At 39.9% G+C, this 16,457-nt stretch overlaps 1 protein-coding gene across 7 annotated transcripts in view; it reads left to right on the plus strand.

Annotated features, from left to right (window-relative positions):
- The first annotated feature begins 7,685 nt into the window (after nt 1-7,685).
- The window catches only part of SYK (spleen associated tyrosine kinase), a 124,421-nt gene continuing 115,649 nt past the window's right edge, over nt 7,686-16,457 (plus strand). For 4 of the 7 annotated variants that reach the window (XM_056525498.1, XM_056525557.1, XM_056525568.1 and 1 more), the window contains exon 1: nt 7,782-7,950. The gene's annotated coding sequence lies outside the window, so the exon portion shown is untranslated. Of the gene's footprint in view, nt 7,762-7,781; nt 7,951-14,031; nt 14,073-16,457 lie in introns of those variants that run through there. The other 3 variants (XM_056525507.1, XM_056525582.1, XM_056525529.1) reach the window with 3 other exon arrangements.

The raw sequence follows: 16,457 nt of genomic DNA on the forward strand, positions 1-16,457 counted from the left end.
ACAAGTACACTTCAACGATCAATGGCTTTTATGTATGCCTTGGAGTGTTAATTCCCAGATGGCAAGGCTTATGTCATCTAGGGATTAGATGCTGAAATGCTGCAGATTTTTTACTGCATTCATGTAACGTGTGACCCTAACCTTAGGGTGTGTTCATACATTAAGGTTTTTGATTGATTATTAAAAACATGTTTCCTACATGTATGATCTGTTCCTGACTTTGTTTTTAATAACTGCAATCAACCTCTTGGGGACGCAGGGTGTATGCATACAACCTGCATCCCGATCCTTAAGGACTCAGGGCATACCTGTACACCCTGGTCCAGTTTAAGGACCCACAGCTAATGCTGGGCATGGCCGATTGGGCTGCTGCCCTGCATTAACCCTTTAGACGCTGCGATCAAAGTTGATTGCAGTATCTAAAGCGAAAGTAAAAGAATCCCGGCAGCTCAGCGGAGCTGATCAGGACTATTGCAACAAAATTGTGATGTCCCGATCAGCTTACCGAACAACGGGAGTGTCCTCACCTGCCTCTCTGTTGTCCGATCAGCGATCTACTGCTCCATGCCTGCGCAGCAGGCTAGAGCAGCATATCACCGGTTACACTGATCAGTGCATTGCAATGGCTTAACACTGATCAATGTATGCAATCAGAAGGAAAAAAGTGTAAAAATAAAATTTTATAAAAGTTACATAGTTACATAGTTACATAGTTAGTACGGTCGAAAAAAATACATATGTCCATCAAGTTCAACCAGGGAATTAAGGGGTAGGGGTGTGGCGCGATATTGGGGAAGGGATGGGATTTTATATTTCTTCATAAGCATTAATGTTATTTTGTTACAGGAATGTATCTAATCCTGTTTTAAAGCTGTTAATTGTTCCTGCTGTGACCAGTTCCTGAGGTAGACCGTTCCATAAATTCACAGTCCTCACGGTAAAGAAGGCGTGTCGCCCCTTTAGACTAAACTTTTTCTTCTCCAGACGGAGGGAGTGCCCCCTCGTCCTTTGGGGGGGTTTAACCTGGAACAGTTTTTCTCCATATTTTTTGTATGGGCCATTAATATACTTATATACGTTTATCATATCCCCCCTTAAACGTCTCTTCTCAAGACTAAACAATTGTAACTCCTTTAATCGCTCCTCATAGCTAAGATGATCCATGTTAGTTTAGTCGCGCGTCTCTGCACCCTTTCCAACTCCGCAGTGTCCCTTTTATGGACAGGTGCCCAAAACTGAACAGCATATTCCAGGTGAGGCCGTACCAATGCTTTATAAAGGGGGATATTATGTCCCTGTCCCTTGAGTCCATGCCTCTTTTGATACATGACAATATCCTGCCGGCTTTGGAAGCAGCAGCCTGACATTGCATGCTATTCTGTAGTCTGTGATCTACAAGTACACCCAGATCCTTCTCTACCAGTGACTCTGACAGTTTAATCCCCCCTAAGACATACGATGCACGCAGGTTATTAGTACCCAGATGCATAACTTTACATTTATCCACATTGAACCTCATTTGCCAAGTGGATGCCCAGACACTTAGTCTATCCAAGTCATCTTGTAACTTATGCACATCCTCTATAGACTGTACCGTGCTACAAAGCTTGGTGTCATCTGCAAAGATAGAAACAGAGCTGTTAATACCATCCTCTATATCATTGATAAATAAATTAAACAACAGCGGGCCCAGTACTGAACCTTGGGGTACACCACTAATAACCGGGGACCAATCAGAGTACGAATCATTGACCACCACTCTCTGGGTGCGATCCATGAGCCAGTGTACAATCCAGTTGCAAACTAAAATTTCCAAACCCAAAGACCTTAACTTACCTGTCAGACGTCTATGAGGGACAGTATCAAATGCTTTAGCAAAATCCAGAAACACTATATCCACAGCCATTCCTCTGTCAAGGCTTCTACTCACCTCTTCATAAAAGCAAATTAGATTGGTTTGACAACTTCTATCCTTAGTAAACCCATGCTGGCTATCACTTATAATACAATTATCCCCTATGTATTCCTGTATGTAATCCCTTATAAGTCCTTCAAACAATTTACCCACAATGCACGTTAAACTTACCGGTAGTTTCCTGGGGAAGACCTAGAGCCCTTTTTGAAGATTGGCACCACATTCACCTTGCGCCAGTCCCTTGGGACAATACCAGACACCAGAGAATCTCTAAATATCATGAACAGGGGTACAGATATTACTGAACTTACCTCTCTAAGAACTCTTGGGTGCAATCCATTTGGCCCTGGAGATTTGCTTACATTTATATCACTTAACTTACCTTGTACCATCTCTACATTAAGCCAGTTCAGTACATTACATGATGTGTTACCAGCACTGACCTGGCCAATGTCAGCTCCTTTTTCCATAGTGTATACAGAACTAAAGAACCCATTCAGTAGCTCCGCTTTCTCTTGATCGCCTGTGACAACCTCCCCATTATCATTATTAAGGGGTCCTGCATGCTCTGTCCTTGTTTTTTTTTTGCATTTATATATCTAAAAAATATTTAGGATTAGTTTTGCTTTCTTTGGCCACCTGTCTCTCGATTAGAATTTTTGCTGTTTTTATTACATTTTTACAGATTTTATTAAGCTCCTTGTACTGTTTAAATGTTATAGCTGACCCATCAGATTTGTATTTTTTGAAGGCTATTTTTTTGTTGTTTATTGCTCTTTTAACATCATTTGTCAGCCATGTAGGATTTAGTTTTAATCGTTTATATTTGTTCCCCTTTGGTATATATTTAGCTGTATAGTTATTTAGAGTTGATTTAAAGATGTCCCATTTACCTTCTGTATCAGTATTTGGTAACACCTCCCCCCAGTCTATGTCCTGTAGTGCAGCCCTCAGCCCAGGGAAGTTTGCCTTTTTAAAGTTATATGTTTTTGCCTTCCCCGCCTGTCTTTGTTTTCTACATTTTAAGTCAAAAGTAACTATATTGTGGTCGCTATTACCAAGGTTTTCCTGCACAGTTACATTACCAACCAGCTCTGCGTTGTTGGAAATGATCAGATCCAACAAGGCATCACTTCTTGTTGGGTCCTCCACAAACTGGCCCATAAAATTATCCTGCAATAAATTTAGGATTTGTCGCCCCTTTGTAGTTTTAGCCAACCCCGGACCCCAATCTATATCTGGATAGTTAAAATCTCCCATTATTACCACTGTACCTGCCCGGGCGGCCCTCTCTATTTGTTTATGAAGCCGAACTTCTATCTCTTCAGTGATATTAGGGGGTCTGTAGATTACCCCAAATATAATTTTTTCAGTATTTCCCTCCTTTTGTAATTCTACCCACAGTGATTCCACCTCCTCAAAAGTTCATTAACCCCTTCCCTATAAGTTTACCCCTTTTCCCATTTTTTAAATAAAATAATGTAAGAAAGAATAAAAATAATCATGTGGTACCGCCGTGTGCGTAAATGTCCAACCTATTAAAATATTATGTTAGCTAAACCACACGGTCGATGGCGTACACGTAAAAAAATACCAAAGTCCAAAATTGTGCATTTTTGGTCACTCCATATACCATAGAAATATTAATAAAAAGCAATTGATACCAATAAAAACTACAGATGATAGCGCAAAAAATTAGCCCTCATACCGCCCCGTACACGGAAAAATAAAAAAGTTATAGGGGTCAGAAAATACAAATTGTAAACATATTCATTTTGTAGCATGTAGTCTATAATTTTTTAAAGTATTAAAATAAAACCTATATAAATTGGGTATCCTTGTAACTGTATGGACCTACAGAATAAATATATTTTTTATCAAAAAGTGCACTGCGTAGAAATGGGAGCCCACAAAAATTACAAAATGGCATTTCTTTTTTTTTATTTCACCCCAGAGATATATTTTTTTTAAACTCTAACAAACAAACACCCCTAAGTCTATGCTCACACAAAGATTTTTGTGGCATTTTTTCATGTATAAAACTGCCACTTTCAGGTGAAAACAGCTCGAAAAACAGATGTAAACATACGAGTTCAATAAGAAAGTGTCAGTTTGTTCCAAAACCTATTCATTTTATGGTTGTTATTATTATGGCCATAAAATCAGAGGTGAAGTCCTGGGGAACAAAGTGTGGGAACTCCACACCAAATGTTAAAGCTATCCCCCTAATCATGCCCTCAGCCACACAAAAAAAGAGATGTTGGCCTCTTGTGGCTTCGGGCATAAGAGTGATTAACAGGATAGGAAAAATAGGGGACATGTAAGGGCAGTTGGGTTGGGAGGTATGGCTTTCATTGAAAGTTTTGATTTGTTGGTGTCTCAGTGCTGAGACCCCCACTGGTGAGGAGAGACAGAGAGATAGAATCACAGGGGGTTCGAAATTTTGAATTTAACTTTTAATATAGACACTTAAAAAAGTAACCATAGCCCCACTCAGAATAAACAACACAAGCACAAACCATTGATGAGAAGAATGAGTCTATGGGGCAGTCCAGAGAAGCTGAATGGAAAGCGCTTCTCCCCACCAGACCATTAATGTGAAAAGGGGAGTAAATATTACTGCTCAATAGATTATAAGGCACCAGGAAGCTTTTCCATTACAAGACAGCAGTGAGCCTGTTCTAACTGAGGCTACTGTGCCTGAGAAAGGCTTCATGCTGCCTTAAAATCTAAACAGTAATATTAGTTCTTCACATCAATGGTCTTGTTCTGAGCAGACAGGAGGAAAGGGGAGGAGCCGGGACAAAGCAGGTTGCATTCAGAGAGTGTGACGTGATGTCCTTGCTACAAACCAGACAGCTCAGCTGATATGAAGAGACCTTTGCACTATGGCTAATAACAGTATATTAGTAAGGTGCTTTATTATACTAATACCATACACAGGCTGTTTCCAGAAAACCCCTTTATGGGTAAGTTTATATGTATTTACTGTGGATTTCACGCACAAAAGCTTGCTGATCACATACCTGAGGATTTATGCATGTGAAATCTGCAACAAGTAAGGTAACCTTAAAGGCAGAAGGACTCATTAATTCCCCACAAGAACAAATCAAACTTTATTTGGCGTCTTTTTTCTTTGGGGCAGTTAATTCTGTATGTAATACAATAGTCAGATGAGCATTGCTAGTGACTCCACCATTATAAAGTCTGCATTTTTGTTATTGGAAGTTGTTTGTTTAAGTATTATTTCACTCCACCCAAACATGATCGAGTTTTTCCACACTTGATCCACACAACGTAATTCTGAAGCAAAGCCCTCCTGTGTTACATACTAATTTCGTCACAGATTTTTTTCCAGATTTCAAGCTTTAAATCAGATAATTTCTGCGGTTGTAGGTGGTTGTAAGTTTTGCCAAAATTCACATCAAATCCAATAGAGATTAGCGAAGTTACAGTGATTTGATTAATCACTTGTCAGTTGCTGACTTTAGCCTGCATAAATTAGTTCAGTTTTCCGGTGCTCCGGTGGGCTGGAAAAGGTGGATACAGTTCTAGGAGACTTTTAATTAATTGCTGAGCCGCGAGGTTCATGACGAATCGAATCATTGTAACTTTACTCATCTCTAAAATCCAAGATATTTAAACATTTCATTAGGCTGAAAGCAGACACAGAGTTTAAAGAAAATGTCATGCTGAATGAAGTTTTTTTTGGGCACAAAACGCTAAAACCAGATGTTAGCTAAGAGTCAATAGCGTAATATAAAATGCCAAATCCATGTTTACCGTATATACTCGAGTATAAGCCGAGTTTTTCAGCACGATTTTTCGTGCTGAAAACACCCCCCTCGGCTTATACTCGAGTGAACTCCCCCACCCGCAGTGGTCTTCAACCTGCGGACTTCCAGAGGTTTCAAAACTACATCTCCCAGCAAGCCCGGGCAGCCATCGGCTGTCCGGGCTTGCTGGGAGTTGTAGTTTTGAAACTTCCGGAGGTCCGCAGGTTGAAGACCACTGCGGCCTTCAACATCATCCAGCCCCCTCTCACCCCCCTTTAGTTCTGTACACTACTCACCTCCGCTCGGCGCTGGTCCGGTCCTGCAGGGCTGTCCGGTGAGGAGGTGGTCCGGTGGGATAGTGGTTCCGGGCTGCTATCTTCACCGGGGAGGCCTCTTCTAAGCACTTTGGGCCCGGCCTCAGAATAGTCACGTTGCCGTGACAACGACGCAGAGGTGCGTTCATTGCCAACGTACTTCTGCGTCATTGTCAAGGCAACGCCTCTATTCCGGGCCGGAAGCGCGGAGAAGAGGCGCCCCCGGTGAAGATAGCAGCCCGGACCACCTCCTCACTGGACCACCTCCTCTCCGGACAGTCCTGCAGCACCGGACCAGCGCCGAGCGGAGGTGAGTACTCAGAACTAAAGGGGGTGAGAGGGGGCTGGATGATGTTGAAGGCCGCAGTGGTCTTCAACCTGCGGACCTCCGGAGGTTTCAAAACTACAACTCCCAGCAAGCCCGGACAGCCGATGGCTGCCCGGGCTTGCTGGGAGTTGTAGTTTTGAAACCTCTGGAGGTCCGCAGGTTGAAGACCACTGAGGGCGAATGATGAGAAGAGGATGATGAAGGGGGGGGGTGTGGGGATGATGAAGGGGGGTGGGGATGATGAAGGGGGGGGTGTGTGGGATGATTACAAGGGGATGATGAAGGGGGGGATGTGTGGGATGATAAGGGGATGATGAAGGGGGGGATGTGCGGGATGATAAGGGGATGATGAAGGGGGGATGTGTGGGATGATGACAAGGGGATGATGATGAGGATGTTAATGACGGGTCTGGATGATGACAGGGGGGGGATGAGGTATTTCCCACCCTAGGCTTATACTCGAGTCAATAACTTTTCCTGGGATTTTGGGTTGAAATTAGGGGTCTCGGCTTATACTCGGGTCGGCTTATACTCGAGTATATACGGTAATTTTTGACATTTTTCTCCATTTGGTATTGTTTTTAGGGTCAGTAACAGTTTTTTTTTATTGCAGCATTCTCTAAGTATGGCTTTTTTCCCCCTCCCATAGACTTCTTTAGGCAGAAGAAAACATCCCCCCCCCCCCCCCCCCCCAAAAAAAAAAAAAAAAAACAGTTCAGGACAGAACTTGAGTCAATGAAATAAAAAAAATTCTTTTTTTCATTGCTTATCATAATAAATCATAGGTATATGGACTTGGGGGTGACATCCTATACACAACTGGGATGCCATCCTATACTCAGGGCTGTATTTTCCATTAGGTTCCCTGTGGACCTTGGCCAGGTGAATCCACATGGGTCTGTGAATTTTATCTACAGTTTTTGCTGCGTGTTTGGACAGACCTGCATGGAAAAAATTCTAACACTTGTGGAATCACCCTAATGGGGTGTGCTCAGTCCGAGTGCCTAAGACAGCACAAGCTATAAATATAGCCTTGACTATACTGGCAGATCCTCTTTAAGCAATAGTATTATAGCTGTTGGTCCTGCCATGTATAAATAGATCTTATATTATGAACCTGCAATATGCAAAATTAAAATGAAAAGAATTGTCTCTGATACCGGATTTTGTACATGTTTTACCCATACAGTTCAATGCCTCTTTATTGACATTGGTTCAGTGACATTCTTCGAGCTTATGCAATGCATTCCCTCTGTGATAAAATAGTAAACAGAGAATGTAAAAGGAAGTAATGTGGCAAACAGCCGTTAAGGAAGTCAGTGCAAACTGAACAAGATGAGAAAATGAGGAAGCTACCGTTCAGTTCCAGTTGATAGATTTTGACCGTAGTCGTCTTAATACGAAACCGCTCCTTGTTCTTCTCATTAAGTAAGAACACTTAGCTGGGACATAAGGGACACCTGTATTCTTTTTATGTTTCTTTAAAAGAGTTACACTAGATTTCTGGGGAGAAATGGATATTCACAAAGTTTTACCTCTAAACTTCTGTTAGGAGTCAGGAGACCATCCTTCAAGACAAGAAAATAGCTACTTGAGAGCGAGTATTCCAAGCAACGGGTGAGTTTTAACATGTCGAATGTGTCACATGAGTTCTATAGACATTAAAGATAGACACCTTTTCTATTATAGTCTTAATAGGCATGGTGTTATATCTTTTCTATTATAGTCTTAATAGGCATGGTGTTATATCTTTTCTATTATAGTCTTAATAGGCATGGTGTTATATCTTTTCTATTATAGTCTTAATAGGCATGGTGTTATATCTTTTCTATTATAGTCTTAATAGGCATGGTGTTATATCTTTTCTATTATAGTCTTAATAGGCATGGTGTTATATCTTTTCTATTATAGTCTTAATAGGCATGGTGTTCTATCTTTTCTATTATAGTCTTAATAGGCATGGTGTTATATCTTTTCTATTATAGTTTTAATAGGCATGGTGTTATATCTTTTCTATTATAGTTTTAATAGGCATGGTGTTATATCTTTTCTATTATAGTTTTAATAAGCAGGGTGTTATATCTTTTCTGTTATAGTCTTAATAGGCATGGTGTTATATCTTTCCTAATAGTCTCAATAAGCATGGTGTTAAATCTTGCCTAATAGTCTTAATGGGCATGGTGTTGTCAATTGAAGTGACCAGTTTGCTAAAATAAATCAGCTGTATACATGTATATTGTAAACCTACAAGGACTCAAGGACTATAGTACTGTTATTTACGACAACTAGAACAAAAAGATATTAGTAGGAATGATAGTCTTTAGAGTTCCCCTATCTCACTCATGCAGTGTATTACGCTGTTCCCTTCTCCACTCCCATAGAGCATTTCCTCTAATATCTAAAAATGTCCTGTAAATAAGTTTCCTCTTCCATATCATCTACATGTTTGTTATATTTGTTGTTCTGGTTGACAGTTATTATGGCCACTATTACAGCTAACACAAGGCTTGTTACCCAGCTTTTTTAAAGATCTGAAAAGAAAATGTTCCTAGTTACACAATATTGCTCGCTCTTCTGAGACCTTAATTTACCTAAGCTTACTTCCCTCCCAAAGGTGGCTCCATCTATTGGCACTGTCTAGAATTCATACTTAAAGGAGATCTGCAGCCATACACACTTATCCACTATCTGCAGGATAGGGGATAAGTGTCTGATCGTGGGGGGTCCGAATCCTGGCTCGGCCGTGGCCTACACACTTCCTCCATGCATCTCTATGGGAGAGGCAGAGATGCAGCATTCATACATCCCCGCCTCTGCCATAGAGCTGCATGGAGGGGGTGTGACCTCAGTGAGGTCATTAGCCATGCTGAGCCGTCTTAATGCCAGGTCCCCATACGGGAGATTGCGGGGGGGGGGGGGGGGCAATTATTTTTATTTTATCTCATAATATAAGATCTATTCACATTAGAGCAGTACATTGCAGGGCTAACAGCTACACTACTATTGCTAAAAACAGATCTGCCAGTATAGTCAAGGCTATATTTATAGCTTGTGCTGTCTTAGGTACTCGGACTGAGCACACCCCATTAGGGTGATTCCACAAGTTTTAGAATATTTTTCATGCAGGTCTGTCCAAACAAGCTGCAAAAAATGTAGATAAAATTCACAAACCCATGTGGATTCACCTGACCAAGGTCCACAGGGAACCTAATGGCAAATACAGCCCTGAGTATAGGATGTTATCCCAGTTGTGTATAGGATGTCACCCCCAAGTCCATATACCTATGATTTATTATGATAAGCAATGAAAAAAAGAAAAACATTTTTTTTTTCATTTTATGGACTTAAGTTCTGTCCTGAACTGTTTTTTATTTAATTTTTTGGGGGTGTTTTCTTCTACCTAAAGAAGTCTATGGGAGGGGGGGAAAAGCCATACTTAGAGAATGCTGCAATAAAAAAAAATAAAAAATAAAAACTGTCACTGACCCAAAAAACATTACCAAATGGAGAAAAAGGCCAAATTTAAACATGGATTTGGCATTTTATATTACCCTATTGTCCTTCACTCTCTCTATTTCTAATAAATTGAATATGCATGCCACCTGCATCTCAAAACAACTCCAGAATCCACCCTTTTCTTACTCTGAAAGCAGCCAAAACCCTTCTTGTCATACTAATTCCTTCTCATCTCATCTTGCTTATTTTTACTCATTACTAATCGGTCTTTTGAAACTTTCCCCTATGCTATTTAACCTAAATGCAACAGCCAGGCCCATATTTTGTCTAATCGCCACATTTACCATCTCAAAGACTTTTCTCATGCTGCACCATAAGACTAACATGCTCCATAATCCCCCCCCCCCCTTCCCATCTCCAAGACTTTTCTCATGCTGCACCATAAGACTAACATGCTCCATAATCTCCCCCCTTTAACATCTCAAAGACTTTTCTCATGCTGCACCATAAAACTAACATGCTCCATAATCCCCCCCCTTCCCATCTCAAAGACTTTTCTCATGCTGCACCATAAGACTAACATGCTCCATAATCCCCCCCCCTTCCCATCTCAAAGACTTTTCTCATGCTGCACCATAAGACTAACATGCTCCATAATCTCCCACCTTTAACATCTCAAAGACTTTTCTCATGCTGCACCATAAGACTAACATGCTCCATAATTCCCCCCCCCCCCTTTACCATCTCAAAGACTTTTCTCATGCGGCACCATAAGACTAACATGCTCCATAATCCCCCCCCCCTTCCCATCTCCAAGACTTTTCTCATGCTGCACCATAAGACTAACATGCTCCATAATCTCCCCCCTTTAAAATCTCAAAGACTTTTCTCATGCTGCACCATAAGACTAACATGCTCCGTAATCCCCCCCCCCTTCCCATCTCAAAGACTTTTCTCATGCTGCACCATAAGACTAACATGCTCCATAATCCCCCCCCCCTTACCATCTCAAAGACTTTTCTCATGCTGCACCATAAGACTAACATGCTCCATAATCCCCCCCTTCCCATCTCAAAGACTTTTCTCATGCTGCACCATAAGACTAACATGCTCCATAATTCGCCCCCCCCCTCCCCCTTTACCATCTCAAAGACTTTTCTCATGCTGCACCAGTTCTATGGAAGGAGTCACAGTCACTAGATAATCAGATTAGTTCCCAACATTAACAGTGATAAGCATGTAGTTTTTAGGTAAACATACAATATACCGTCTCTATCTCCTTTCCTTTTATTACACCTCTTTCATTTAACATTACCCCCCCTTTATCCACTGTCCTAATGCTCTGCATGCCTTTATATACACAGATACCGGCTAGTGACAGGTCCATTTAACTTAATGTTTACTACCCTATTTTTTTTTTATAAAAGATGGCTGAACCATTGTGCAAAACAAGCACTTCCCTTATTTCCTCATAGATCATGAGCTCTTTAGAACACTGCTCCTTTTGTTTTAATTAGTTTGTTGTCATGAAATGCCTTTTTCATCTGTACATGTACCTGATGTGTTATAAATAATTGGCGAATATATTGATGCTATAAAATAATGTTATTATGTTATGCCTTTTTTTTTTTTTATGGTCAGGTATGCTTCTGGTATGCTACAGAGCATGCAAGAATGGAGTCCAGCATTTACATACTTTATATAGATTATTGGAGAAGCTCTCACAACAGTATATGTGGTGAATATTTGTTTTCCAGTGGGTCCCTGACTGGATGTAGCAGAGCTGGGCTTTATCAGGGTTTCCTCCTACAGTATTTTTCTACACATTTAAATATATGGTTGTTCTAAAAGTGGTTATGCCAGCAAGACATCCCATGGCCATACCCATTATTAGGGTACACAGATATCAAAGGCAATGTCCACCACTTAACACTATGTTCTTTTGGCAAAGAGTTGCTAAGAGAAAGTGGTACCCACATTGGTGCACTTGGCTTGGCTCCCATTACACTGTCACTCACCATGTGTGGTTGGCTGTAACATACCCTTTAAAAAATAATCCACTCAAGTTCTGGTTCTCACAGACAACTATATAGTACAGAATACATCTTCTAAATATAGTAGAGGGAAGAATGCAGTGACCTGGACAGGGAAGTAATTCAAATTAGGAACCACATACTATAAGGACATAAAGCCCCACAGGAGACCCAACTGTGCATTATGTTAGCATTTTATTAATTCATTATTAAATAAATTGTTTAGGAAATAAAATGTGCCTATATATTGCAGCACAGACTACTATAAAATGATGAAGTGTACTGTATTCATATTTTTAGTAATATGCCATAATTGTTTGCCATATTGACTATATCTGAGTCCTATATAAGTGCAGCAAGCTAAATAGATCAGTGACTTAGATCTTCTGTCCCTAGACTCACCTTATAGAGTATTAGATGAGGTACAGCTGCAGACTGTCTTCTTTTATGCCTTTTACTCTTGGTCTAACACACAGGAAAGCAATGTCCGATTGCATTACACTAGACATACCGCAGAATCTGCACACAGAGGCAGGCAGTTTGATCAGATGAGGTGTATCATAATGCAGTTAATCATTATATGGACACTGCCTTTTTGGTCTCTTAGGGCAAACAATCAAGCTTCAGCCTTATTTTTTGCCTAGGGAGACATGCAGACAAACAAGGAGGGTGGAGCTGGGTGGAAAGAGGTCTAAACTGCGAGGAGCAATCTAGGTGATAGGTGATGATTTAATCTTATAGTTCACAGAAAGTCAGTGACACAGGACAGACTGACCTCCTGTCTTAACATTAGAGCATGTTTTTTTTTTCTGGTTGTCAAACGGGTGATCACATGATCCAGTGGCACTAATGAAATGTATGGATGCAGCTACGCCTGGATGAAACAGATGACACTGTAGGAATGCTGATGGTGAGTTAGCAACATATGGGAAAACAATAGGAAATCTTAAACAAGAGTGTAAATGGGTCCAATTAGAAGTAATTGCTTTTAGTGCCAACACTTACCTATACCTGTGATGATGCCCCATGTGTGGCTAAATACGTTGGAAACAAGCTAGTGATGTTAGTTAATCATATTCATTATATATGCCAAAGCCAATTTATAAAGGGCTTGGAAATTTGGATTCCTAATCCACCTATGAGTCACTTCATACAGTGTGGATGGTATGTACTACCAACAAGTGTAATATAACAAGTGTTGTTACAGAGAGCATTTGATTTTACATTACTGCTCGGGTCCACACACACTATTTTTAGTTATGAATTACAAAATACTAGTGTAGTGCTTGTTCTTCTTTGGGGCCTTATAGATAAACTAGGTAAAAAGTCACTGCATGACATAGAATACATTATAGAGTTACAACATGATTTTCCATTAAATTCACACTTATAAAATTATAAAAGTTTTTACAGTCAATGACCAATAAGGAATTCTCCCTTATTTATATATTTTATTTTCTAGAGCATTAGATATTTTATTTAATAAGTTTAGGCGATTAGCTGGTAAATTTTTCAAACTATAGTTACTGATAATATAACACTTTATACCCAGTTGTGTTAGTTTTCCTTAGAGTGATCTTTGCCCTTATAATGGAATGTATGAGATACAAATACAGTACACACCAATGATTTACCAGGCATGGGGTAGACCTTTGTTTCTGAGATAGCAGAGGGTTTAGTTTATCTCTTTTAGTCATCACTTATGGTTTATTTGGGTATTCTTAATACTGATATGCAGTCGTATGCAGTCTGTGTAAAAAATTAGCAGTCTACATTTGTAGTGGAAGCCTCATATTAGTATAGTCAAAGAAATGAAAAAAAAATATTTTGTACTGTACATGCCAGAGCATATCAACAGCTACAACCATATAGAATATTTTCCTTCATCGTACACTTTATGTCTCCATGTTGTGTGTGGATCCATGCTTGTGAATTTACTGTATATCGGAAATGCAATGTGCTACATTTAGTTTGTCTTGAATTACTGTATAGTGTATTTGACTCTGTGGCATCTAACATCTTTGCATCTATTTGCACATCCACCCCTGAGAGCGTCTAGTAGCATTTGCATGCATGTGGAACTGAAATTTTTAGCTAGAAGGTGTAGACTTTACGTTTAGTGGACCTTGAAACACCATCACTTTCTGTCAGGTTATAAGAGACACAACAGGCTACCAGTAGATGAGTTTCTCTGGTGTTCCCATGGCAGCACTTCCTGTGGGCTAAATAGTTGGCTCAGTGTTGTCTGAGGTAGATATTTTGCTATAGAAGTTTATTTTATTGTTTATATAGAATTTGTTTTCAGTACTTCAGAAATAACCCCAATCCTGTTAGTTTAACTACTGAGATGCCACAGTCAATAGTGACTGGATTACTGGGTCGCTCCCCTAATGGGCGACATTAAAGAATAATGCAGGGGAAACTGTTGATGTGTTGTTTACACCTGTTTTAGCTGATGTGATATTTATGGGTTGCCTGCTATCTTAAGTTCTTCTTCCTTAATAATATGGTTCCACTAATGCAACCTATATTTCCCATGATGCCTTTGGCTATACAGAGGGTGTAGACTGTTCAAGCTGCTCGTGCTATGTTCTGATTCCTATGTAAGGAAGGGATAGAGCTCAGTGATATAAAACTTCACTACACTCCTTGTCCCTTAAAGGGGTACTCCAGTGGAAAACAAATTTCTTAAAATTATCTGGTGCCAAAAAGTTAAGCAGATTTGTAAATTACTTCTATTTAAAATCTAAATTTTTCAAGTACTTGTCAGCTTCTGTATGTGCTAGAGGAAATTGTATAGTTCTTTTCAGTCTGACCACAGTGCTCTCTGCTGACACCTCTGTCTGTGTCAGGAACTGTCCAGAGCAGGTGAGGTTTGCTATGGTAATTTGCTCCTGCTCTGGACAACTCATGACACGGACAGAGGTTTCAGCAGAGAGCACTGTGGTTAGACAGAAAAGAACAATACTAATTCCTCTGGAGCATACAGCAGCTGATAAGTAATGGAAGAATTTTTTTAAATAGAAGTAATTTACAAATCTGTTTAACTTTTTTGGCACCAGTTGATTTTTAAAAATGTGTTTTCCACCAGAATACCCCATTTAAAGGGGTACTCCGGTGGAAAACTTTTTTTTTATTATTATTATTAACTGATGCCAGTACTTATCTGCTGTATGTTACAAAGGAAGTACTTTGTCTTTTTGGACTTCTTTTCTGTCACGACCACAGTGCTCTCTGCTGACACCTCTGTCCATGTCAGGAACTGTCCAGAGCAGGAGAAAATCCCCATAGCAAACATATGCTGTTTTGGACAGTTCCTGAAATGGACAGAGGTATCAGCAGAAAGCACTGTGGTCGTGAAAGAAAAGAAATCCCAAAAGAAAATAATTTCCTCTGTAGTATACAGCTGCTAACAAGTACTGGAAGGATTAACTATTTTTAGAAGAGGTAATTTACAAATCTGTTTAACTTTCTGGCATCAGTTGATTTAAAAAAAAAAATTCCACTGGAGTACCCATTTAACCTGTTGGGGACGGAGGGCGTACCTGTACGCCCTTCGCCCACTCCCATTCTATAACGTGGGGCCACAAAGTTGAACGCTGCATCTAAAGTGAAAGTAAATTAATGCCGGTTAGCTCAGTGGTGCTGTTCAGGATCGCGGCGGCAAAATCATGGCATCCCAAACAGCTGTAGGACAGCAGGAGGGTCCCTACCTTCCTCCTTGCTGTCCGATCGCCGAATGACTGTTCAGTGCCTGAGATCCAGGCATGAGCAGTCAAGCGGCAGAATCATTGATCAATGATTTCCTACGAGAAACCATTGAACGATGTAAAAGATCAGTGTGTGCAGTGTTGTAGCCCATATGGGAGCTATAACACTGCAAAAAAAAAAGTGAATAAAGATCATTTAACCTCTTCCCTAATAAAAGTTTGAATCACCCCCTTTTCCCATTTAAAAAAAACTGTGCAAATAAAAATAAACACATGTGGTATCGCCGTGTGCGGAAATGTCCAAGTTATAAAAATATATCGTTAATTAAACCGCACGGTCAATGGCATACCAGCAAAAAAAAAATTCAAAGTCCAAAATAGCATATTTTTGGTCACTTTTTATATCATGAAAAAATTAATAAAAAGCGATCAAAACGTCCGATCAGTAAAAAATATGGTACCACTAAAAACTTCAGACCACGGTGCAAAAAATGAGTCCCTCATACCGCCCCGTGCGCCAAAAAATAAAAAAGTTATAGGGGTAAGAAAATGACAATTTTAAATGTATACATTTTCCTGCATGTAGTTATGATCTTTTCCAAAAGTACGACAAAATCAAACCTATATAATTAGGGTATCATTTTAATTTTATGGACCTACACAATAAAGATAAGGTGTCATTTTTAACAAAAAATGTACTGCTTAGATGCGGAAGCCCCCAAAAATTACAAAATGGCATTTTTTCTTCAATTCTGTCACACAATGATTTCTTTTTCCATTTTTGGGTAAAATGACTGTTGTCATTACAAAGAAGAATTGGTGGCGCAAAAAATAAGCCCTCATATGGATTTTTAGGTGCAAAATTGGAAGGGTTATGATTTTTAAAAGGTAAGGAGGAAAAAACGAAAGTGCAAAAACGGACAAA

This window comes from Hyla sarda, chromosome 1 (assembly GCF_029499605.1).
Source record: "Hyla sarda isolate aHylSar1 chromosome 1, aHylSar1.hap1, whole genome shotgun sequence".
Classification (NCBI taxonomy): domain Eukaryota; kingdom Metazoa; phylum Chordata; class Amphibia; order Anura; family Hylidae; genus Hyla; species Hyla sarda.